We start from the raw sequence: 26,071 nt of genomic DNA on the forward strand, positions 1-26,071 counted from the left end.
CGAGATCGAGAGCAGGGCCTCCCCGGAAGATCTCAGTCCTGGTGGGCTCGTAGGTCGAGATGCGGTCGGATAGGTATCTTGGGCCGGAACCGTTTAGGGCTTTATAGGCCAACGCCAGCACCTTGAATTGAGCCCGGTAGCAAATCGGCAGCCAGTGGAGCTGGTACAACAAGGGGGTTGTATGCTCCCTGCGTCCCGCTCCTGTTAGTATCATGGCTGCCGCACGTTGGACCAAATGAAGCTTCCGGGCCGTCTTCAAAGGCAACCCCACGTAGAGAGTGTTGTAGTAGTCTAAACGGGATGTAACCAGAGCGTGGACTACCGTGGCCAAGTCAGACTTCCCAAGGTACGGGCGCAGCTGGCGCACGAACCTAAGCTGTGCAAATGCTCTCCTGGTCACCGCCGAGAATAGGAGCCATTTTGGGTTCAGTCCACACAGATAAGCCTTTCACACAGGACATAAAACCAAGAGCTCCTGTAGAAAGCTTCATCTTCTACAGCTTGGCCACGGAGAAAAAGCCCCACAGCTTGGCCGGGGATATACAGCCTTACAGCTCCTTTGCTGAGGGAATCCGGTCTCACAGCACTTCAGCCAGCCATCACTGAAACCTGAATTTCTTCTTTTTCCCCTGGAAGTCTACAAAGCTCTGCTTGGTAAGGGTCACTCGCGGAAGCCAGAAGCAGTTGGTACCGGGTGCAGGGGCTCCACGCCATCAGAAGCAAAGACAGACTGCCCAGATTAGAAGTTAAGGATTTCCCCATTTGTTAAAGAACAGTTATGAAGATAGTGCCTGTTCCCCGAGGACAAGATTGAGAGAGAGCCAATAGACTATTAAGACAGCCTTGAAATACCTGTTTGTTTTCAATAATAAAGAACTTTGTTAAACCTTTGAGCAATCTAAAGACTCTGTTTAAGGAAATCCAAAGGCCTTTAATCTGAGGCAGCCCCGGCGTCCCATTGGGCACACAGAATTTATATCCTGTCTACAGTCTTATGTAAAGGCTCAGCGTGCGACAGCACACTTATGCATTTTGTACCCAAACTAGTAGATGAATAAATGCTCACAATTCAAAATACCTGTCTTTGAAGAATGCACCTGAAGATATTTTAGTCTATTAAATATGGAAGTATATGTATTAAAGAAATGCAAGCGGCAAATATTTAAAAAATATTTCCAAAATGCACCAAATGAAGAAACAAAATATAATGCAGGTGAGATTCAGAGACGGGCAATGGAAGTCAAGGTTTTCCATAGGGAAATACAGCATCTCGGGGCGCGAGAGCGAAGTGTGTTTGCGCCGACACAATTTCTCCAATATATGAAACACAATTCATTCTTATGCAACCAACCGCCTTGCACAGCTGTCAAGGTCACCCAGACCTCCTTTGCTCTGCTGCAGAAAAGGCGGCGGCGGCACAAGTTGCAACTTCGCCACACAGTTGTGGGGTTTTCCATGCATTTTATGATTACGATCCCAGTTTAGGACCTGTGTGCCTTCAAAAACATCATTATTTCATTTATTCAAATCTAATGCTCACCATCTGGGGCTAAATGATTTCGCCAAAATTAGGGTGCGCATTAAATTCACGTCATACGGTGATCTCAGTGCTGAGTCAAAGCAAAGGGGGGAGCTGCTTCTGGAGATCCTAATAATAATAATAATAATAATAATAATAATAATAATCTTTATTTCTACCCCGCTACCATCTCCCCAATGGGGACTCAGTGCGGCTTACATGGGGCCAAGCCCGGACAACATAATACAGCAATAAAATCAAAGCATATACATCAGACAACAACAACATTATCAAAATGACATCAAAATAATAAATGATAATAAAATTAAAATAAAATACCAATAGACACAATCACGATAGAAATGACAATGGCCGGGCCACATATTCTGAATAAAAACAATTAACAGACTATGATGAGATAAAATAGGAATAGGAAGTTTAAATGGAACTCATAAAACACACAAAGTTATGGGGCAGAACATCCTATTTGGAGGGCACGAACTCCATTAGCCAAAAACGTTGAGAGGGTATAAAAAATCATATTGAGCACCTACCCGCCAAAGGCGCAGCGGAAAAGCCAGGTTTTGAGGTCCTTTTTAAATGTTTCCAGTGAAGGGCCTTTCCTGATCTCCCCAGGTAAAGAGTTCCAAAGTCAGGGGGCCACAGAAGAGAAGGCTCTCTCCCTTGTGCCCACAAGACGAGCTTGTGAGATTGGTAGGGGTGAAAGGAGGACCTCCCCTGAGGATTGAAGGGTCCGGGTTGGTACGTGGAGCAAGATACGGTCATGAAGGTAGGCGGGTCCCAAACCATTTAGGGCTTTATAGGTGATAACCTATACCTTGAATTGGGACCGGAAAATAAACGGCAGCCAGTGGAGCTCCTTAAACAAGGGGGTAGACCACTCCCTGTAGGTTGCTCCAGTTATTCATCTGGCTGCCGAACGTTGGACAAGTTGTAGTTTCTGGGCCGTCTTCAAGGGCAGCCCCACGTAGAGAGCATTACAGTAATCCAGTCTAGAGGTAACTAAGGCATGGACCACCATGGTCAAGTCAGACTTCACGAGGTATGGTCGCAGCTGGCACATAAGTTTTAATTGTGCGAAGGCCCTCCCGGCCACCGCCGACGCCTGCGCATCAAGTGTCAGCGCTGAATCCAGGAGGACCCCCAAGCTGCGGACCTGTGACTTCAGGGGTAGTGCAACCCCATCCAGCACAGGTTACCACCCAATACCCCGATCAGACGAGCGACTGACCTGGAGGACCTCTGTCTTATCAGGATTGATCCTCAGCTTGTTCGTCCTTGTTCGTCTTAGATACTATCTTATTTACTTCCCCTAATTTGGTGGTAGGAGCCCCCGGTAATGCAATGGGTTAAACACTTGTGCCGGTCAGAGGTTCGAATCTGAGGAGAGCACAGATGAGCTCCCTCTGTCAGCTCCAGCTCTCTATGTGGGGACATGAGAGAAGGCTCCCACAAGGATGGTAAAACATAAAAACATCCAGCCGTGCCCTGGGCAAAGTCCTTGCAGACGGCCAATTCTCTCACACCAGAAGCGACTTGCAGTTTCTCAAGCCGCTCCCCACACACGTGGAAAAAAAAGGGCGGTCTCACCAATGGCTTTCCATGAAAAGTATCAAACATCAAAAGCAGGATCTGTTTGGAAACAATAAGAGAAGTGCAGCAGCCAACAAAGCAAAGGCCTAATCAGGTCAACAACAAAGGCACAATCTCAGTGCCTCTGTTCTTCAGTCGCTTGCCATTTCTGAAACATTTCCCAAAGCAGGTCTATATCTAATGCATAGCGAGAGTCCAGATTAAATGCCAGTGGTAAAAATCCAATATCAAAAGCCCGGCAAGAAAAGCAAAAGGCCATTCGGCACACGCTGTTCAATTATGATTCGATCCAAAAAGGGCTCCTAATGGGTTTTGTTCAGACTTCGCCATGAGCTCACTGGAAGAATGTGCATTTAACTCATAAATAATACAGGGGCCAAGATCCTGCGTCGAGGTAGCACCGGATAAACCTTCACATGCAAGCTGGACAGAAACGAACACTGATTGGTAGGCAATCACATGACCTGGAATGGGTTTTTGCCCCCTTAATACAGTTCCTCATCTTATGGTGACCCCCAACAATAACATTATTTTTCGTTGCTACTCGATATCTGTCATTTTACTGCTGTTATAAGTCGTAAATATCCAATATGCAGGATGTATTTTCATTCACTGGACCAAATTGAGCACAAACTACAAGAGAGGAGATTCCATCTGAACATGAGGAAGAACTTCCTGACTGTGAGAGCCGTTCAGCAGTGGAACTCTCTGCCCCGGAGTGTGGTGGAGGCTCCTTCTTTGGAAGCTTTTAAACAGGGGCTGGATGGCCATCTGTCAGGGGTGATTTGAATGCAATATTCCTGCTTCTTGGCAGGGGGTTAGACTGGATGGTCCATGAGGTCTCTTCCAACTCTTTGATTCTATGATTCTATGAAATACCCAATGCGCCCAAATGTGAATGCTACTGGGGTTGGGGGAGGATTGATTTTGTAATTGCTGGGATTTATAGTTCACTTACAATCAAAGAGCATTCAGAACTCCACCAGCAATGGATTTGAGCCAAATTTGGCACACAGAGCTCCCATGACCAACAGGAAACACTGGTAGGGTTTGGTGAGCATTGATCTTGAAATTGGGAGTTGTAGTTCTCCTATATCCAGAGGAGCACTGTGGATTCACGCAATGATGGATCTGGACCAAACTTGGCACAAATACTCAATATGCTCAAATGTGAACACTGGTGGAGTCTGGGGGAAATAGACCTTGACATTTGCTGGGATTTATAATTCACCTATAATCAAAGAGCATTCTGAACTCGACCAACAATAGAATTGGGTCAAACTTCCCACACAGAATCCATATGACCAACAAAAAAAAAATACTGTGTATTGTCAAAGGCTTTCATGGCCGGAATCACTGGGTTGTTGTAGGTTTTTTCGGGCTATATGGCCATGGTCTAGAAGCATTCTCTCCTGATGTTTCGCCTGCATCTATGGCAAGCATCCTCAGAGGTAGTGAGGTAGTGAGCATCCTCACTACCTCTGAGGATGCTTGCCATAGATGCAGGCGAAACGTCAGGAGAAAATGCCTCTAGACCATGGCCATATAGCCCGAAAAAACCTACAACAACCCAAAAAATACTGTGTTTACTTGATGGTCTTTTGCGACCCCTTTAACACCCCCTCATAACCCCTCAGGGATCCCGACCCCCAGGTTCAGAAACACTGACCTAAGAGATAAATAAATGGCACGAGCAGATCGAGCCTAAAATCCAAGATGATTAAACTAGAATCATAGAATCGTAGAGACCTCATGGGCCATCCAGTCCAACCCCCTGCCAAGAAGCAGAAATATTGCATTCAAAGCACCCCCAGCAGATGGCCATCCAGCCTCTCTTTAAAAGCCTCCAAAGAAGGAGCCTCCATCACTTTGAATAGAGATATTCAAAGTAGTAGCTATGATAATTTCTTGAGGAATAACAAGGAGGAAGGATGGGAGAGGGGAGACTATGGGAGTAGCTTTAAGTATGTTTAAGCCTTTAAAAACAAAATCACATCACCTTTCTTGGCTATCAAACTACTTCTTTCAAATGCAAAAATGAGAGGATTCATCTACACCATGGTTTCTCAACCTGGGAGTTGGGATCCCTGAAGTGGCCGCAAGGGGGTTTCAGGGGGGGCAACAAAGACCTTCAGAAAACATATATTTCTGATGGTCTTAGGAACCCCTTTGGCAGAGAAGGCTGAAGATCTCTCCGCCTGTCCTTCTCTTCCTTTTTGGAAACAGACAACTAATCCTCTCACCAAAAGCGCTCCTCAGCTGTGATTGCCTAGCCTCTCAGCCAAGGGGAGGGCTGTTTCTGAGACTCCACGCAGGGAGGGGAGAGCAGGCATGCTCGGCGCATGGTGCACATGTGCAGACAAGGGAGAGCATGAGAAGCTGGAGGGAGGCTCGCGCCAGTAAGTACCTTCAAGGCATGGGGGTTCTGTGTGCCAAGTTTGGCCAATTCTATTGTTGATGGGGTTCAGAATGCTCTTTGATTGTAGGTGAATTATAAATCCCAGCAACTACAACTCCCAAGTGACAAAATCAACCACACCCCAACCCCACCAGTATTCAAATTTGGATGTATCTGGTACTTGTGCCAAATTTGGATCAGTGAATGAAAGAAAATACATCCTGCATATCAGATATTTACATTACGATTAGTAACAGGAGCAAAATTACAGCTATGAAGTAGCAACGAAAATAATCTTATGGTTGGGCATCACCACAACATGAGAAACTGTATTAAGGGGTTGCGGTATTTGTAAGGTTGAGAACCACTGCCCTAAATGAATGCAAAATTGTACAAGTTTGAGTCCAGTTTCCTGGACTCTGGTTGCTCCTCAAGGTTTAGTATCCATAGCAAGTGGACCTATTGGGAAAACATCGATGATGACTTTGGAGTGCTTTGATTCCTAACAGCCTAGGGCCCTTTCCTTTTCCCCTGAGACTGTTAGGAGTTGTGGGAGTTGAAGTCCAAAACACCTGGAAGGCCCGGGTTGCCCAGGCCTGTTATAAATATCTCAAAAAGATATCCTGATAATGGTGGCAACACATACCACATATATCATAGATAGTGTTGGTCTTGAAATCCCAGCATTCCTTGCAACTAGTTTTACTGGGTAGGGCTGATGAACTCCAGTTTTTATAAGCCCTACCCAATAAAACTAGTTGCAAGGAATGCTGGGATTTCAAGACCAACACTATCTTGGAGGACCATACTTTGCCACCATTATCACTATGATATATGTGGTATGTGTTGCCACCATTATCAGGATATCTTTTTGAGATATTTATAACAGGCCTGTGTAAACCTGGGCCTTCCGGGTGTTTTGGACTTCAACTCCCACAACTCCTAACAATCTCAGGGGGGAAGGAAAGGGCCTCAGGCTGTTAGGAATCAAAGCACTCCAAAGTTTTAGGAATGACAGAAGTAGAAGGGCTGGTCCTAACAAATGAGGAGAAAATACAGAAGGGTTTCGTTATGGAGAGGAAACCATCATTGGATTGTGTGGGAAGGAAAGAGGAAAACGTTTTCATAGCAGGCTTCGTAATTTCGCTCCTTATAATGTTTGCAGGAATTGTTTAATGATGACAGGTGTGCTGGAAGAAGACCAGGAGGACGTCTCACTGGGAAGGAGGGACATGGTCTTTGATCAAAGGGATGGAAGGTCACTGCACTGGGACGGGTGGGAGGAGGGAATAGTAGAATGGGGAACAATTAGTGTACAGATAGTATGGATAGTAAGGTCAATTAAGACCTTGGCTGGGCAATGAGCACCCCATCTCCTCCAAAGTGAACTGAACCAGCTAAACTGGGCTCTCCAGGCCAATGGAGACTCCACCCCAGACATCAGAAGAGCTGCAAGGCCAAGAATAAACCACAAGAGTCAAGACAAAGATCCACCCAGAGAAAAAGTGTTCTTACCAGACATCAAAGGGACTATTGACCGCATAAGGAAGTTAATGCAGAGACACAACCTACAAACTATCTACAGAACCAATAATAAATTCAACAAATGCTACATTCTGCAAAGAACAAGAGGGATCTTCTCACCTCTGCAGGAATCTACCATTTACCATGCAGTTGTGGACAAATCTACAGAGGGATCCCCAAACACAGCAGCATTGCCCAGACACGAATCAAGGAACATGAATGGCACTGCAGACTACTTCAACCAGAGAAGTCAGCCATAGCAGAGCAGCTGATGAACCAATCTGGACACAGCATATTCTCTGAGAACACAGAAATGCTGGCCCACTCTCACAACCACCATGTCAGACGAGACAGAGAAGCCACTGAAATCCACAAGCACCTGGACAATATCAACAGAAAGGAGGAAATCATGAAAATGAACACAATCTGGCTGCCAGTATTTTAAAAAATTCCAAAATCAGGATGGTAAATAATGAATAATACTCAGGAAACGGGGGAAATCCAGACAGGAAACAATCAGGGCCAGCTAACACCTCCAACAAAGGATTCCCCCAGGCAGAAAGCAGCCAGGCTTTGAATCATAGGATCATAGGTTGTTGTAGGTTTTTTCGGGCTATATGGCCATGTTCTAGAGGCATTCTTTCCTGACGTTTCGCCTGCATCTATGGCAAGCATCCTCAGAGGTTGTGAGGTCTGTTGGAACTCATAGAATCCTAGAGTTGGAAGAGACCTCATGGGCCATCCAGTCCAACCCCATTCTGCCAAGAAGCAGGAATATTGCATTCAAATCACCCCTGACAGATGGCTGAAAAGTCATTCAATTGCAACATTCACACTTGCCTCCAACAGACAAGAGTTCTTTCTCCCACCCTGGACATTATTCCACAGATATATAAACCTCACTTTCCTAGTTACCAACAGAACTCACAACCTCTGACAATGCCTGCCATAGATGTGGGCAAAACGTCAGGAGAGAATGCATCTGGAACATGGCCATACAGCCCGGAAAAAACACACAGCAAGCTAGTGATTCCGGCCATGAAAGTCTTCAACAACACAATGGGCCTCTAATTTCTTGAATTAAGTTGATGCCCCAGTGGTGCAGTGGGTTAAACCCCTGTGCCGGCAGGACTGAAGACCGACAGGTTGCAGGTTCGAATCCAGGGAGAGGCGGATGAGCTCCCTCTATCAGCTCCAGCTCCTCATGCAGGGACATGAGAGAAGCCTCCCACGAGGATGATAAAAACATCAAATCATCCGGGTGTCCCCTGGGCAACGTCCTTGCAGACAGCCAGTTCTCTCACACCAGAAGCAACTTGCAGTTTCTCAGCTCGGTCCTGACACGACAAAAAAAAAATTCTTGAATTTACCTAATCTCCCCCTCTATCCTGCCCTTCCCCAAAGATTAACATTGGCTTAGGGTTCATCTACACCAGCCATGGTCAAACTTCGGCCCTCCAGGTTTTTTGGACTTCAACTCCCACAATCCCTAACAGCCTGCTGTTAGGAATTGTGGGAGATGAAATCCAAACCATGTGCAAGGCCGAAGCTTGCCCATATCTGATCTACACTGTAGAATAAATGCAGTTTGATGCCACTTTGACTGCCATGGATTCCTGGAAGTTAATTCTCAATCATAAGGAATAATGTGGCCAGCAGGATTTCAAATCTTTTGGGTCCCAAAAAGCAGAAAATTATTTTGTCCCCCGGCCTTTTTGGGGAACTTTGCTAAACTACAACTCCCAGGTTCTATAGCACCGAGGGAGGGTAGTCAAAGCGGTATCAAAGAGAGATGGGCCAAAACTAACAAAATGAAGTTCAACAGTGACAAATGCAAGATACTCCACTTTGGCAGGAAAAACGAAATGCAAAGATACAGAATGAGGGACGCCTGGCTCGAGAGTACGTGTGAAAAAGATCTTGGAGTCCTCGTGGACAACAAGTTAAACATGAGACAACAATGTGATGTGGCGGCAAAAAATGCCAATGGGATTTTGGCCTGCATCAATAGGAGCATAGTGTCTAGATCTAGGGAAGTAATGCTACCCCTCTATTCTGTTTTGGTTAGACCACATCTGGAATATTGTGTCCAATTCTGGGCACCACAATTCAAGAGAGATATTGACAAGCTGGAAAGTGTCCACAGGAGGGTGACTAAAATGATCAAGGGTCTGGAGAACAAGCCCTATGAGGAGCGGCTTAAGGAGCTGGGCATGTTTAGCCTGAAGAAGAGAAGGCTGAGAGGAGATATGATAGCCATGTATAAATATGTCAGAGGAAGCCACAGGGAGGAGGGAGCAAGCTTGTTTTCTGCTTCCCTGGAGACTAGGACGCGGAAGAATGGCTTCAAACTACAAGAAAGGAGATTCCATCTGAACATGAGGAAGAATTTCCTAACTGTGAGAGCCGTTCAGCAATGGAACTCTCTGCCCTGGAATGTGGTGGAGTCTCCTTCTTTGGAAGCTTTTAAATAGAGGCTGAATGGCCATCTGTTGGGGGTGATTTGAATGCAAAATTCCTGCTTCTTGGCAGGAGGTTTATTTGTTTGTTTGTTTGTTTGTTTTACATTATTTCTATCTCGCCCATTTCAGCCCGAAGGCGACTCAGGGCAATACACTGTCGGCACAATTCGATGCCGAAACAAAATATATACATTGATAAAGCAAAAACATTCAGTGCAATTAAACATAAACGACAGTGTAAATAACAATTTAAAAAGAAACGATGTCCTCTGTTCAAATCTTCATCCATTTACACTGTCTTGGCCGTTCCTGGGTCAATTTCCAACTCTAGTTTGTGTGTTTACTCCGGGGTTCCGAACGCTTGCTCGAAGAGCTAAGTTTTTACTCTTTTTCGGAAAGTCAGGAGGGAGTGGGCTGATTTAATATCTCTGGGGAGGGAGTTCCACAGCCGGGGAGCCACCACAGAGAAGGCCCTGTCTCTTGTCCCCGCCAGACGTGCCTGTGAAGCAGGCGGGATCGAGAGCAGGGCCTCCCCAGACGATCTTAGGTTCCTGGGGGGTTCGTAGGAAGACATGTGTTCAGATAGATAGAAAGGGGCAGAACCGTTTAGGGGTGGACTGGATGGCCCATGAAGTCTCTTCCAACTCTTTGATTCTATGAAACTGCATACATGTCATAATGTAGGCGTGCATTATGTGCTAAAGGTTGCACATTTTGTTCTGTTTTGAAAAACGAACTATTGTTCCATGCAAGGAAAAGGGAGAGAGGCAAATCGAGAGGGGTGGTAATTAAAAAAATTACTCCTCACAGATCCTTGCGCCAGGCCCACACCCTGGAAACCACGTGACACTGCAAAGCTTCTGAATACAAATTGTTCTCTTCTCCTTCCCGGCCACGATCTTTGCCGCCGACAAGCAAAGGCGTGTTGCAGCCGAGGAGGGAGGGAGCCGAAATCTGAGCTGTGTCTCATAGGCCTCCACTTTCCAAATGATTTCACAGATCAGAGGCTATCTGGAGGAGCATAAAGAACATGGCCGGATTCATGCCCTGCTTGGAAAGACAATTCAGACTTGCATGGAAAAACACTACGACTCTGACTCAAGAGGAAGTTTTCACCAAATGCAAAAGAAGACACTAAACGGGGCCTCTTGCTTTCAAAACTAGAACAGCGAAAACCAGCATTTCCTGCCATTGCTTGCTTTTGTTCTCGGCCGAAACCACCGTATTTTTGTGCTTTTTACGCTATTTTGTAACAGCCCTCGCAAATTTAGCAACAGAGACGGCGCCGTTCCAGAGCAGGGAAAATGCCAATTCTGTGCCGAAAGTGCCAAAAGTGCCAAAAGTGGAATTGTGCAACTCGGCTCGAGCTGAACACGCAATGTGCAACACATAGCGCTGCCATTTTGCGCATGAGGTTTCCCTCCTCTTCACTTGAGAAGGTTGACGTTGGAAACTATTTCATCAAGCGACACAATTTCGTGATCCTGGATACGGAGGGTCCGGAAAGAATGGGCCTGGCATGCACCCAACTCGCACGAAACGTCCGGACGCAAAAGAAGGAGAAAGAAAAACCCAAACATTTCTTCCTACCTCATTTTTCTAAACTCTGCCACGGTCTTACGCCACAAAAGAAGTTGGCCTCTCCATGTAGGAAACTCGTGTTTGCTGTGTCACGGCCCTCCATTCCTCGCCATCGGTGGTATTCAGAGTTGGTTTTGTTGTTGTTTTTGGTTCGGCGTATAGTTTTGCTGCCTTGAGAACAATCGGCAGCAGTTGGCAAAGGGGGGGGGGAAGAAGGGGGGAAATAGGCTGCCGCGTCTGTCAGGAGCAGCGCCAAAACTCCCTCCTCGTTCTCCTTTAAAAAAGGAAAGAGGGAGAGAGAGAGAGAGAGAGAGAGAAAGGAGCGAAAGAGGAGAGAACGCCCTCCTTTCGGAAGGCTGCCAAGCAGCCTCTTGATCATGAGGCTGTTTTCAGAACTGAACAGAGATCTTATTGACACAGCGGCGTACGGCCTTCTGCAAGACACTGGACAACAGGTCGGGCCTCGCACACAAATGCAGGCAAGACTCTGATTCGGGCAACGAAGAGACGCATGAAGGAGTCAAGGAGAAAGACTTCATGGGTGGTCAGATCTGGGAAGGACGGCCACAACAAGCTTACCACAACAAGCTTGTCCCATAGCCAAGTTTTTACTTTTTTTCTGAATGCCTAAAGGGAGGGCGCTGATCTAATTCTATTGGGGAGGGAGTTCCATAGCCGAGGAGCCACCACTGAGAAGGCCGTGTCCCTCATTCCCACCAGAAAGGTTGAACTGAGAGCAGGGCCACCTTGGACAATTTTAATCTCTGAGATGGTTCATAGGGCGGATGTGTTCAGACAGGTAAGCTGGGCCAGAACCATTTAGGGCAGTGGTTCTCAACCTTCCTAATGCCATGACCCCTTAATGCAGTCCCTCATGTTGTGGTGACCCCCAACCATAACATTATTTTTGTTGCTACTTCATAACAGTCATTTCACTACTGTTATAAATCATAATGTAAATATCAGATATGCAAGATGTATTTTCATTCACTGGAGCAAACTGGGCACAAATACCCAATGTAAAGGCTAGTTGGTTTGGGGGAGGATTGATTTTGTAATTTGGGAGTTGTAGTTGCTGGGATTTATAGTTCACCTATAATCAAAGAGCATTCTGAACTCCACCAGCGATGGATTTGAACCTAATTTGCCACACAGAACTTCCATGACTTACATGGGGCCAAGACTGGACAACATAATACAGCAATAAAATCAAAGCATATACAACAGACAACAACAACATTATCAAAATAACATTAAATAATAATAATAATAATAATAATAATAATAATAATAATAATAGACACAGTCACAATAGAGATGACAATGGGCGGACATGACACAATTTTTCTCCCAGACTGTTGCTTCATGGAGGTGATGGATCAATGGATCAATGGATCTCGCTTTCCTTTTACCATTTTTTGGTACAGCACAAAAAAAAAAATAGGGCTTGAACTATTACAACTACAACTCCCAAACCATAGAATGCTAGAATCCTAGAGTTGGAGGAGACCTCTTGGGCCATCCAGTCCAACCCCATTCTGCCAAGAAGCAGGAAAATCACCTTCAAAGCACCTCCAACAGATGGCCATCCAGATTCTGTATAAAAGCCTCCAAAGAAGGACCTCACACCATACTCCGGGGCAGAGAGTGAGTTCCACTGCTGAACAGCTCTCACAGTCAGAAGGTTCTTCCTAATGTTCAAGTGGAATCTCCTTTTCTGTAGTTGTAGTTTGAAGCCATTGCTCCATTGCATCCTAGTCTCCAGGGCAGCAGAAAACAAGCTTGCTCCCTCCTCCCTATAACTTCCCCTCACATGGCTATCATGTCTCCTCTCAGCCTTCTCTTCTGCAAACTAAACATGCCCTGCTCTTTAAACCACTCCTCATAGGACTTGTTCTCCAAACCTTGATATTTCAGTTTTTACTGAATTGCATACTCCCTCCATCCCTCCCTTATTATTTATTTATTTATTTATTTCGCTTATATTTTCGCTTATATTTTCACCCTTGGGGGTGGGGGAACGGACTTAACATATTTATCGCAAAATGTTATGCCTCACATACTTATAAAACTTAACACTGAGCAACTCTAACATATATCTATCAAATAGATCTTAAACCATTAACAACATTTAAACAATTAATACATGGAGTTAAAAACATATTAATATAAACATTAAAACTGAATAATCCAGAAATCATGGTCCAAGGGGCGTTCCAAATGTTAAATATCAATTGCACACAATCCCTGATCATTCCTTGTATTGCTTACTGCCCAAGGCTTGTCCCATAGCCAAGTTTTTACTTTTTTTTCTGAAGGCCTGAAGGGAAGGCGCTGATCTAATGCTGTTGGGGAAGGAGTTCCATAGCCGAGGAGCCACCACTGAGAAGGCCCTATCCCTCGTTCCCACCAGTCGCGCCTGTGAGAGAGGTTGAACCAAGAGCAGGGCCTTCTTGGACAATCTTAATCCATGAGATGGTTCATGGGGGAATGCATTCAGACAAGTAACCTGGGCTGGAACCATTTAGGGTAGTGGTTCTCAACCTGTGAGTCTCCAGGTGTTTTGGCCTACAACTCCCAAAAATCCCAGCCAGTTTACCAGGTGTTAGGATTTCTGGGAATTGAAGGCTAAAACATCTGGGGAACCACAGGTTGAGAACCACTGATTTAGGGCTTTATAGGCTAAAGCCAGCACTTTGAATCCCATCAGTGTTCATATTTAGGCATATTGAGCATCCGTGCCAAGTTTGGTCCAGATCCATCATTGTTTGAGCCCACAGTTCTTTCTGGACATAGGTGAACTACAACTCCCAAACTCAAGGTCAATGCCCATCAAACCTTTCCAGTATTTTCTGTTAGTCGTGGGACTTCCGTGTGCCAACTTTGGTTCAATTCCATTGCTGGTGGAGTTCAGAATGCTCTTTGTTTGCAGGTTAACTGTAAATCCCAGCAACTACAACTCCCAAATGACAAAATCAATCCCTCTGCCAACCCCACCAGTATTCAAATTTGGGCATACCGGGTATTTGTGCCAAATTGGCTCCAGTGAATGAAAATACCTCCTGTAGATCATTATTTACATGGTGATTCATAATGTTAGGGTTATGGTTGGGGGTCACCACAACATGAGGAACTGTATTAAGGGGTCGCGGCATTAGGAAGGTTGAGAACCACTGCTCTAGTGTGATGAGGTGGTAAGACATACAACGAGTGAGAGGAATTATACTTAATGAACATCTGGGCCCTTGGTATCTGCTGGGATTTGCCTGTGGATACCAAAAAAGTCCCATGATATACAATGAGGTAATGACATGTTGCCCCTAACATGAAACATCAAGGTGAAGGCTGGCCCTCGAGCCTTAGATGGTTGGATCTGTAGATACAGAATCCATGGATATGGAGAGCCGGCTGGACCTGCTGGTTAATTCTGAGTTGCAGCCCTGTAATAATGGGGCCACGCATGGCCTTTGGGCACATCAGGAGGTTAATGACAGCCAACACGGAGAAGGATAGGTGTGTGATCCAGTCTCAAGTGTGGGAGATGCTAAAGAGTAAGGGCTTTTGACATCCAAAGCCCTACATCAGGCCTGGGCCAACTTTGGCCCTCCAGGTGTTTTGGACTTCAACTCCCACAATTCCTAACAGCCGGTAGGCTGTTAGGAATTGTGGAAGTTGAAGTACAAAACACCTGGAGGGCCAAAGTTTGCCCAGGTCTGCGCTACATAGTTCGGGTCCAGGTTCTCTACATATGGCCTCCTCCCACACAATGCATGGCATCTTCAGACACTGAGGTCCTCTGGGTTTTCACTGACTCCATCCACCCAGAACCTCACTGGTGACCCTCACCCAAAGGACCCCCTTTTCGTGGACCCCAAAAGAAGGCTCTGGAAGGAGCTGCCAAAAGAAGAGATCCAAACAGTATCTAAAGACATCTGAAGACCTATGGACCAAACTTGGCACAAATACTCAATATGCCCAAATGTGAACACTGGTGGAGTTTGGGAAAAATAGACCTTGACATTTGGGAATTGTAGTTGCTGGGATTTATAGTTCACCTGTAATCAAAGAGCATTCTGAACCACACCAATGATAGGATTGGGTCAAACTTCCCATACAGAAGACCCATCACCAACAGAAAATACTGGGTTGTCTGATGTTCTTTGGGGACCCCCTCTGATACTTCCTCACCCCTCCTCCAGAGGTCCCAACCATCATTGTTTGACCCCCTTTGGGGGTCGCGAGGGGGTGTCAGAGGGGTAGTCAAAGACCATCAGAAAATACAGTATTTTCTTTTGGTCATGGGAGTTCTGTGTGCCAAGTTTGGCCTAATTCTATTGTTGATGGAATTCAGAATGCTCTTTGATTGTAGGTGAACTATAAATCCCAGTAACTACAATTCTCAAATGTCAAGGTCTATTTTCCCCAAACTCTACCAGTGTCCACATTTGGGCATATTGATTATTCGTGCCAAGTTTGGTCCTGATCTATAATTGCTTGAATCCACATTGATCTCTGGTTTTATTTTTTTTTTTTGTCATGTCAGGAGCAACTTGAGAAACTGCAAGTCACTTCTGGTGTGAGAGAATTGGTCGTCCACAAGGACATTGCCCAGAGGACACCCGGAGGTTGTGATGTTTTAACATCCTTGTGGGAGGCTTCTCTCATGTCCCCGCGTGAGGAGCTGGGGCTGATAGAGGGAGCTCATCCGTGCTCTCCCCGGATTTGAACCTGCGACCTGTCAGTCTTCAGTCCTGCCAGCATAGGGCTTTAACCCACTGCGCCACCGGAGGCTCCTGATGTAGGTGAACTACAACTCCAAAACTCAAAGTCAATGCCCACCAAACTCTTCCTGTTGGTTGTGGGTGTTGTGTGTGCCAAGCTTGGTTCAATTCCATCACTGGTGGAGTTCAGAATGTTCTTTGATTGTAAGTTAACTATACATCCCAGCAACTACAATTCCCAAATGGCAAAATCAATCCCACCAGTAATCAAGTTTGGGTGTATTGGGTATTTGTGACAAATTTGGTCCAGTGAATGAAACTACATCCTGTATATCAGGTATTTACATTACGATTCATAGGAGCCCCCAGTAGCGCAGTGGGTTAAACCCCTGTGCTGGCAGGACTGAAGACTGACAGGTTGCAGGTTCGAATCCGGGGAGAGGCGGATGAGCTCCGTCTACCAGCTCCAGCTCCTCATGTAGGGACATGAGAGAAGCCTCCCACAAGGATGATAAAACATCGAATCATCCAACGTCTTTGCAGACGGCCAATTCTCTCACACCAGAAGCGACTTGCAGTTTCTCAAGTCACTCCTGACATGATAAAAAAAAGATTCATAACAGTAGCAAAATTACAGTTATAAAGTAGCAACAAAAATAATTTTATGGATGGGAGTCACCACAACATGAGGAATTGCGTTAAGGGATTGTAGCATAAGAAGGTTGAGAATCATTGATAAAACAAGATTTTTGTTCCAGGGTTGTAAATATAATTTCCTAATTGGTTCTAGCATAAAAGTTTATTAAAACTTTTTTCCGGTACGAGGGCCATCCTGCAGCACATTTTGCTCTAGTTTTTCAATAAATATCTCATCGAAAGACGAGGGTTGGGTTCGGGAGCGCCTCTCCCTGCCTGCCACTTTCTGGGATGTAATGCAGTGGTGGCCGTCTGTTTGTGCCGTCTGCTGGAACCCAAATGCCAAACCGCAGAGCCAAAGGACGCCTCAAGGAGAGGCAGAGCTGAGCTCTGTCTGCATCGGGAAGCTGCAACGCTGGGCCGGTCCTCAGCAACACCACAGTCAGGGGAAAATAAAACCCCTGCAATGTCCAAGCTTTGCAATTTTCAGGAGCCCTAAAGATCAGAACTCAGCTGAACGTCCGACGAATGCAATGGGCAGGATATTCACTTCGGGGCTCTCCAAACTTTCACTCAATACACTGATGTTCAATGGTTATTTATGGCGCAGTGGGTTAGACGGTGGCGCAGTGGGTTAAACCCCTGTGCAGGCAGGACTGAAGACCGACAGGTCGCAGATTCGAATCCGGGGAGAGGCGGATGAGCTCCCTCTATCAGCTCCAGCTCCTCATACGGGGACATGAGAGAAGCCTCCCACAAGGATGATAAAAAAAAATCAAAAATCATCCGGGCATCCCCTGGGCAACGTCCTTGCAGACGGCCAATTCATAGAATCATAGAATCATAGAATCAAAGAGTTGGAAGAGACCTCATGGGCCATCCAGTCCTACCCCCTGCCAAGAAGCAGGAATATTGCATTCAAATCACCCCTGACTAATGGCCATCCAGCCTCTGCTTAAAAGCTTCCAAAGAAGGAGCCTCCACCACACTCCGGGGCAGAGAGTTCCACTGCTGAACGGCTCTCACAGTCAGGAAGTTCTTCCTAATGTTCAGATGGAAACTCCTCTCTTGTAGTTTGAAGCCATTGTTCCGCGTCCTAGTCTCCAAGGAAGCAGAAAACAAGCTTGCTCCCTCCTCCCTGTGGCTTTTTCTCACATATTTATACATGGCTATCATATCTCCTCTCAGCCTTCTCTTCTTCAGGCTAAACATGCCCAGTTCCCTAAGCCGCTCCTCATAGGGCTTGTTCTCCAGACCCTTGATCATTTTAGTCGCCCTCCTCTGGACACATTCCAGCTTGTCAATATCTCTCTTGAATTGTGGTGCCCAGAATTGGACACAGTATTCCAGATGTGGTCTAACCAAAGCAGAATAGAGGGGTAGCATTACTTCCTTAGATCTAGATTCTCTCACACCAGAAGCGACTTGCAGTTTCTCAAGTTACTCCTGACACGACCAAAAAAAAAAAAAAAAGGTTATTTATTTATCTTGTACAGGCAGCCTCCAAGTGACAAACAAGATTAGTTCTGTAGGTTGTTCTTAACTTGAATTTGTATGCAAGTCAGGAATTTGTAAAATATAACTTAAGTCAAATATACATACCAGGCATAAACAAACTTTGGCCCTCCAGATGTTTTGGACTTCAACTCCCACAATTCCTAACAGCTTCAGTCCCCTTCTTTTTTCCCCCTCAGCCGCTTAAGCGACTGAGGGGGAAGTTGTACTTGCTTAAGAATGAATCTATATAAATAAAAATGTAATATTCGTTTGTGATATTCACAGAACTCAAAAACCACTGGGGGAATTGACACCAAATTTGGACACAAGACACCTAACAACCCAATGTATGTCCTTCACTCAAAAAAAATATGATTTTGGCATTTGGGAGTTGTAGTTGCTGGGATTTATAGTGCACCTACAATCAAAGAGCATTCCGAACCCCACCAACAATGGAACTGAACCAAACTTGGTAGACAACAGAAAATACACGAACAACAGAAAATACTGGAAGGGTTTGGTGGACAGTGTCCTTTGGTTTTGGAGTTGTACTTCACCTACATCCAGAGATCACTGTGGACACAAACAATGATAGATCTGGCCCAAACTCTACACAAATACTCAATATGCCCCAATGTGAACACTTTTGGAGTTTGGGGAAAATAGAATCTTGACATTTGGGGGTTGTAGTCACTGGGATTCACAGTTCACCTACAATCAGAGCATTCTGAATCCCACCAACGACAGAATCGAGGCAGACTTCCCACACGGAACCCCCATGACCAACAGAAAATACTTAAGGCCATCCAACCCAACTCCCTTCATCAGGGCAAGAAAAGTAATCAAAGTCCTCCTGACAAAGAGCCATCCAGCCATAGATATAGATAGATATGATTCACACACAGAGAGATATAGTATCATAGCTTTGAAAGGGACCCCTAAAGAAGGACAATTATATGTCGCATGTTCCAGAGTAAGCAAACCAGACAATCTTCACATCAATACTGACATAGAAACAACAAGGAATACTGTTTACTCACAAGCAGAAAGGAATTACATATATTAGAAACCAACATTTTCTCATTACTTTATTTTCCAGATCAACAGACTGGGTCACAGCAATGTGTGGCAGGGGACAGCTAGTCCACTTTAAATCCAGTTTCTGCCTCTTGCAGAATTCTGAGGTTTGTAATCATCATCATCATCATCATCATCATCATCATAGTGATTAATCACTAAAACAATATGTTTGAGAGAGTATGGACAATGGATGATGCAGTACTTCCAACCGATTCAGCTCTGACTTCCACAGACCACTGAGACTATAACTGGATTTGTTGCTTTTTAAAGAACTTTGTTGTCTGTATTGTCGAAGGCTTTCATGGCTGGAATCACTAAGTTCTTGTGGGTTTTTTCGGGCTATATGGCCATGTTCTAGAGGCATTTCTCCTGGCGTTTCGCCTGCATCTATGGCAAGCATCCTCACCTCACCTCTGAGGATGCTTGCCATAGATGCAGGCGAAACGTCAGGAGAAATGCCTCTAGAACATGACCATATAGCCCAAAAAAACCCCACAAGAACTTAACTTTGTTTATTATTTATTTATTTATTTGCTTTATTTCTATACCGCATTTTTCAGCCCTTAACAGGCGACTCAATGCGGTTTACATGGTACAATTATCAAACAGTGTCAGTGCAATTAAAACATAACAATGCAACAAACAGGATCAACAGCATCAATCCACAACAGTTAACAATCAACAAGACAGATCAACAAAACAGACATAACATAACGCCTCAGTTGAAATCAGATCCGTTCTCATAATCCTTGTGCCATTCCTATGTTCCATTTACCGTCTTCCTATGATTGGTTGCACTGCTTAACCAAACGCTTGTTCATAAAGCCAGGTCTTAACCATTCTCCGAAACGTCAGCAGCGAAGGTGCCTGTCTGATGTCTGCCGGTAGGGCATTCCATAGCCGAGGGGCCACCACTGAGAAGGCCCTGTCTCTCGTCCCCGCCAAGCGCGCCTGTGACGCAGGCGGGATCGAGAGCAGGGCCTCCCCAGACGATCTTAATGTTCTGGTCGGTTCATAGGTGGAGATGCGTTCGGAGAGGTAAGCAGGGCCAGAACCATTGTCCTTTTGATTGTTTCAACTCCTTTTGTAAGATGCTTTGAGTCTCCTCTTGGGAGAATGGTGAAATATAATTCCTTGCTGTTACATATAATTATCTCAATCCTTGTAGGTATGTGCCGTCATGGGCTCTCTCAGCGTCATAGTCCTCAAATTGATTTTCAGATTTCTTCAGAGCAGGGTTGACTCTGCAGTCCTCTCCAACCCAGAGAGCTTGTCCAAAATGTCTTGAAAATAGTCCAAAATATCTCCAAATGCAACACAGGGTTGACTTCTTCATGAGCATAAATGATAATTGTAGTTAGACGTGGAGTCGACTTATTCATGAGCATGTATGGTAATTGCACTTCTACACGAGGACGACTTGAGCGATGCATTTCTAGACATCACTTTCAATGTCTTCTTCATGAAAGGGTTGGAACTGTGCCAGGCTAGTTGTTGCCAGGTTAGTAGCCAATGCTCCAGTGGAATTTTCCCTGCCCTTTCGGTGTTAACCTCTTGCTCCGGGTTTTAGGAACCTAGTCAGGGGTTTAGTCGCCTTTTGTTGGGCGCCAGGGCTGCTTCTTTGTTTGTAAAGCAAGGCACTTATTTGGAAACAATGGAGCTGAATTGAGTTGGTTTTCCTTTCAAAGGAGAGGAAAGGGGCTTTGTGCCCTGAGAAGCCGCCCACACTTTCCCCCCTTTCTTTAGTCCTGAATCCTCTCACTTCTATCAAAAAGCAAAGGGTGGTCTGGGACCCATATAAGCCCCCAATGATATTTCTGTAGCCTTCATCATTTACAGAATATCTAGGCAAAATGCACTTTTTAAATACTGGTGGGAGAAAGAACTCTTGTCTGCTTGAAGCAAGTCTGAATGTTGCAATTGGCCAGCTTGATTAGCATGTAATGGCCTTGCAGCTTCAAAGCCTGGCTGCTTCCTGCCTGGAAGAATCCTTTGTTGGGAGGTGTTAGCTGGCCCTCATTTTTTCCTGTTTGGGATTCCCCTTTTTCTGACTGATGTTCTTTATTTACTCTCCTGATTTTAGAGGACACAGCATATTGTTTGAGAACACAGAAATGCTGGACCACTCTCACAACCACCATGTCAGACTACACAGAGAAGCCATTGAAATCCACAAGCATGTGGACAATGTCAACAGAAAGGAGGAAACCATGAAAATGAACAAAATCTGGCTACCAATATTAAAAAAACCTCTAAAATTAAAACAGCAAAACAACAGAGAGGAAACAATCAGGGACATCTAATCACCTCTCAACAAAAGATTGCCCCAGGCACTGCCAGGCCATCAAATGCTCATCAAGGTGGTCAGTTGAAACATTCACACCTAGCTCCAGCAGACAAGAGTCCTTTGTCCCACCCTGGTCTTTCAACAGATATATAAACCCATTTTCCTAGTTCCAACAGACCTCACTACCTCTGAGGATGCTTGCCATAGATGCAGGCGAAACGTCAGGAGAGAATGCCTCTAGAACATGGCCATATAGCCTGAAAAAACCTACAACAACCCAGTTATTCCGGCCATGAAAGCTACACAGAGAAGCCATTGAAATCCACAAGCATGTGGACAATTTCAGCAGAAAGGAGGAAACCATGAGAATGAACAAAATCTGGTTACCAGTATTAAAAAACTCTAAAATTGCAACAGCTCAACAACAGAGAGGAAACAAACAAGGACATCTCATCACCTCTCAACAAAAGTTGGCTCAAGGCACTATCAGGCCATTATATGCTAATCAAGGTGATCAGTTGAAATATTCACACCTAGCTCCAGCAGACAATAGTCCTTTGTCTCACCCTGGTCATTCCACAGGTATATAAACCCTTTTGCCTAGTTCCAACAGACCTCACTACCTCTGAGGATACTTGCCATAGATGCAGGCGAAACGTCAGGAGAGAATGCTTCTAGACCATGACCATATAGCCCAAAAAAACCTACCACAACCCTTTGTCACCAATCCTTGTTTCCACAGCAAGCCAAATTTCCCAAAATCCACAGGGACAGCAAGTGTGGTGAAGTCTTCTGAACAGAGGCACAAACAGCAAAGTAAACCACAAGTGTATTAACCTTTCCCTATGCTATCCAAATCCAATATACAGTAGAGCAGTTTTTCTCAACCTTCCTAATGTCATGACCCCTTAATACAGTTCCTCATGTTGTGGTGACCCCCAACCATGAAATTAATTTAGTGGCTACTTCATAACTCTAATTTTGCTACCGTTATCAATCGTAATGTAAATATCTGATATTCAGGATGTGTTTTCATTCACAGGACCAAATTTACCCGATACGCCCAAATTTGAATACTGGTGGGGTTGTGGGGGGATTGATTTTGTCATGTTGTCATTGGGGAGTTGTTTGTCAAAAAACTCCACCAACTATGGAATTGAACCAAACTTGGCACACAGAACTCCCATGACCATCAGAAAATACTGGAAGGGATTGGTGGGGCCTGACCTTGAGTTTTGGAGTTGTAGTTCACTGACATCCAGAGAGGACTGTAGATTCAAACAATGATGGCTCTGGACCAAACTTGGCATGAATATTCAATATGCCCAAATGTGTACACTGGTGGAGTTTGGGGAAAACAGACCTTGACATTTGGGAGTTGTAATTGCTGAGATTTGTAGTTCACCTACAATCAAAGAGCTTTCCGAATCCCACTAACAACAGAATTGGACCAAACTTCCCACACAGAACCCCCATAAACAACAGAAAATATTGTTCTCTATGGTCTTTGGCGACCCCTCTGACACCCCCTTGCGACCCCCCCAGGGGTCCTGACCCCCAGGTTGAGAAACACTGCACTAGTGTGATGAAGTAGTTACACTCGTATAAGAAGCAGTTGGAGATATGTGTATATGTGTTATGTGTGATAGTTTTGTTGGCTGTGGAGGCAGCTGCGATAGTCTAGTGCAGGGGTCCACAAACTTTTTAAACAGAGGTAGAGAGTACTCCTCAGCAGGCATAGAGCGCATGTGTCTCATGCAAAGGAAGGAATGCAGTGTGGGCACTTTGCAGAGGAGACTGGTTTTTGCCCTTCCTTTAAAGGAATTCAGCATTCTACTCCAGGATGTGGTGTCATGCTATCTCTCTCTCTCTCTCTATCCATACACATACTGTATCATCCACATCTGATCCAGTATGACTTTCAAAGCGAAACAAGGCCAGCCTGGATAATATTCTGAAAACATCAGCAAATACCAAGAATCGGGAGAAGATCTAGACACTATCAATAGAAGCATAGTGTCTAGACCTAGGGAAGTAATGCTACCCCTCTATTCCGCTTTGGTTAGACCACACCTGGAATATTGTGTCCGATTCTGGGCACCACAATTCAAGAGAGATGTTGACAAGCTGGAATGTGTCCAGAGGAGGGTGACTCAAATGATCAAGGGTCTGGAGAACAAGCCCTATGAGGAGCGGCTCAAGGAGCTGGGCATGTTTAGCCTGAAGAAGAGAAGGCTGAGAGGAGATATGATAGCCATGTATAAATATGTGAGAGGAAGTCACAGGGAGGAGGGAGCAAGCATGTTTTCTGCTTTCCTGGAGACTAGGACGTGGAACAATGGCTTCCAACTACAAGAGAGGAGATTCCATCTGAACATGAGGAAGAACTTCCTGACTGTGAGAGCTGTTCAGCAGTGGAACTCTCTGCCCTGGAGTGTGGTGGAGGCTCCTTCTTTGGAAGCTTTTAAACAGAGGCTGGATGATGTATTGTCGAAGGCTTTCATGGTTGGAATCACTGGGTTGTTGTTGGTTTTTTCGGGCTATATGGCCATGTTGTAGAGGCATTTCTACTGATGTTTCGCCTGCATCTATGACAAGCATCCTCAGAGGTAGTGAGGTCTGTTAGAACTAGGAAAAAGGGTTTATATATCTGTGGAATGACAAGGGTGAGACAAAGGACTCTTGTCTGCTGGAGCTAGGTGTGAATGTTTCAACTGACCACCTTGATTAGCATTTGATTGCCTGGCAGTGCTTGGAGCAATTTTTTGTTGAGAGGTGATTGTCCATGTCAGACTACACAGAGAAGCCATTGAAATTGACAAGCATGTGGACAATTTCAACAGAAAGGAGGAAACCATGAAATTGAACAAAATCTGGCTACCAGTATTAAACAAAACTCTAAAATTGGAACAGCACAACAGAGAGGAAACAAACAAGGACATCTAATCACCTCTCAACAAAACATTGCTCCAGGCACTGCCAGGCAATCAAATGCTCATCAAGATGGTCAGTTGAAACATTCACACCTAGCTCCAGCAGACAAGAGTCCTTTGTCTCACCCTTTTTCCTAGTTCCAACAGACCTCACTACCTCTGAGGATGTTTGCCATAGATGCAGGCGAAACGTCAGGAGATAATGCCTCTAGAACATGGCCATATAGCCGAAAAAACCTACAACAACCCAGAGGCTGGATGGCCATCTGTCAGGGGTGATTTGAATGCAATATTCCTGCTTCTTGGTAGGGGGTTGGACTGGATGGCCCATGAGGTCTCTTCCAACTCTTTGATTCTATGATTCTATGATCTGCTGCAAGGACCTGCCTCAACATGAAGCAAACCTTATATTCCCTGTGCCGAAAATCCCAGGTTCAGTTGTACCTTGGAGGACTTTTGGCTACCAATCAAAGCCGGCAGTGTAGAGCTACATGGAGCAAGGCTTGAGCTCAGTTATAATGCAGCTTCTTCTGTCCCAGGATGGAAAATCCCAAATGCAATTTCTCTTCTCCTCATCAGGATCGGAAAGAATTTTACCCGAAACCCAAAGGAACTTTCCGTTGCCAGTTAAGAGTTGACACTATTAGTCGAGATGGACCAATATTAGTCGAGATGGACTTATATTCTAACTGAATATAAGTCGGATTTCTATATCCTGGAGAAAGGTGAGACAACATAATATTTTTCCCAATTCCTGGCATCTTAGGAAAAGACTGAAAGGGTGGAGGGCCATAGTGATCCGTCAGAACGGACAGCACCGGGAAGGGTCATTTGTCCAAGGTCTGACTCAGCAAGAGAAACATTCATAACACTCCGTAGCACAGTTTGAACATTTTCTGTTCCTGGTTTGAAAGTGTTATTTCTTGTTTAATTGTGTTGCCTTTACTTTGAAAATTGTTGTTGTACTCCAGAAACTTCGTTTTTATGGCTGCCACAAACTGTGTTGAATTGGTTGACTACATGATAGTATATTTGTTTATTTTTTGTTGTTGTTGTTGTGTCAGGAGCAACTTGAGAAACTGCAAGTTGCTTCTGGTGTGAGAGAATTGGCCGTCTGTAAGCACGTTGCCCAGGGGACGCTGGATGATTTGATGTTTGTATCATCCTTGTGGGAGGCTTCTCTCATGTCCCTGTATGAGGAGCTGGAGCTGATAGAGAGAGCTCATCCGTCTCTCCCCGGATTCGAACCTGTGACTTGTCGGTCTTCAGTCCTGCCAGCACAGGGGTTTAACCCACTGCGCCACTGGGAGCTCAGTATATTTATTGCAAAACTAGAACAGTGTTTCCCAACCTGGGGGGTCAGGATTGGGACCCCTGGGGGGGTTATGAGGGGGGTGTTGGAGGGGTCACCAAAGATCATCAGAAAACACAGTATTTTCTGTTGGGCATGGGGGTTCTGTGTGAGAAGTATGGCCCAATTCTATCGTTGGTGGAGTTCAGAATGCTCTTTGATTGTAGGTGAACTATAAATCCCAGCAACTACATCTCACAAATGTCAAATTCTATTTTCCCCAAACTCCATCAGTGTTCACATTTGGGCATATTGAGTATTGGTGTCAAATTTGGTCCAGATCCATCATTGTTTGAGTCCACAGTGCTCTCTGGATGCAGGTGAACTACAACTCCCAAACTCAAGGTCAAGGTCCACCAGACCCTTCCGTGTATTTTCTGTTGGTCATGGGAGTTCTGTGTGCCAAGTTTGGTTCAATTTCATTGTTGGTGGAGTTCAGAATGCTCTTTGATTGTAGGCGAACTATAA

General features: G+C 45.1%; 1 protein-coding gene and 1 long non-coding RNA gene across 6 annotated transcripts in view; both read right to left on the reverse strand.

Moving 5' to 3' along the window:
• Positions 1 to 26,071, reverse strand: part of LOC137097634 (uncharacterized) — a 457,703-nt gene that overhangs the window by 152,330 nt on the left and 279,302 nt on the right. The window lies entirely within an intron of this gene.
• MBNL3 (muscleblind like splicing regulator 3) overlaps positions 1 to 26,071 on the reverse strand; it is a 156,095-nt gene that overhangs the window by 110,225 nt on the left and 19,799 nt on the right. Inside the window, exon 1 of one of the 5 annotated variants that reach the window (XM_067471641.1) lies at positions 11,108 to 11,463. The exons of the other annotated variants lie outside the window; for them this stretch is intronic. The gene's annotated coding sequence lies outside the window, so the exon portion shown is untranslated. Of the gene's footprint in view, positions 1 to 11,107; positions 11,464 to 26,071 lie in introns of those variants that run through there. 5 annotated transcript variants of the gene reach the window in all.

Source organism: Anolis sagrei, chromosome 10 (assembly GCF_037176765.1).
Source record: "Anolis sagrei isolate rAnoSag1 chromosome 10, rAnoSag1.mat, whole genome shotgun sequence".
Classification (NCBI taxonomy): Eukaryota; Metazoa; Chordata; class Lepidosauria; order Squamata; family Dactyloidae; genus Anolis; species Anolis sagrei.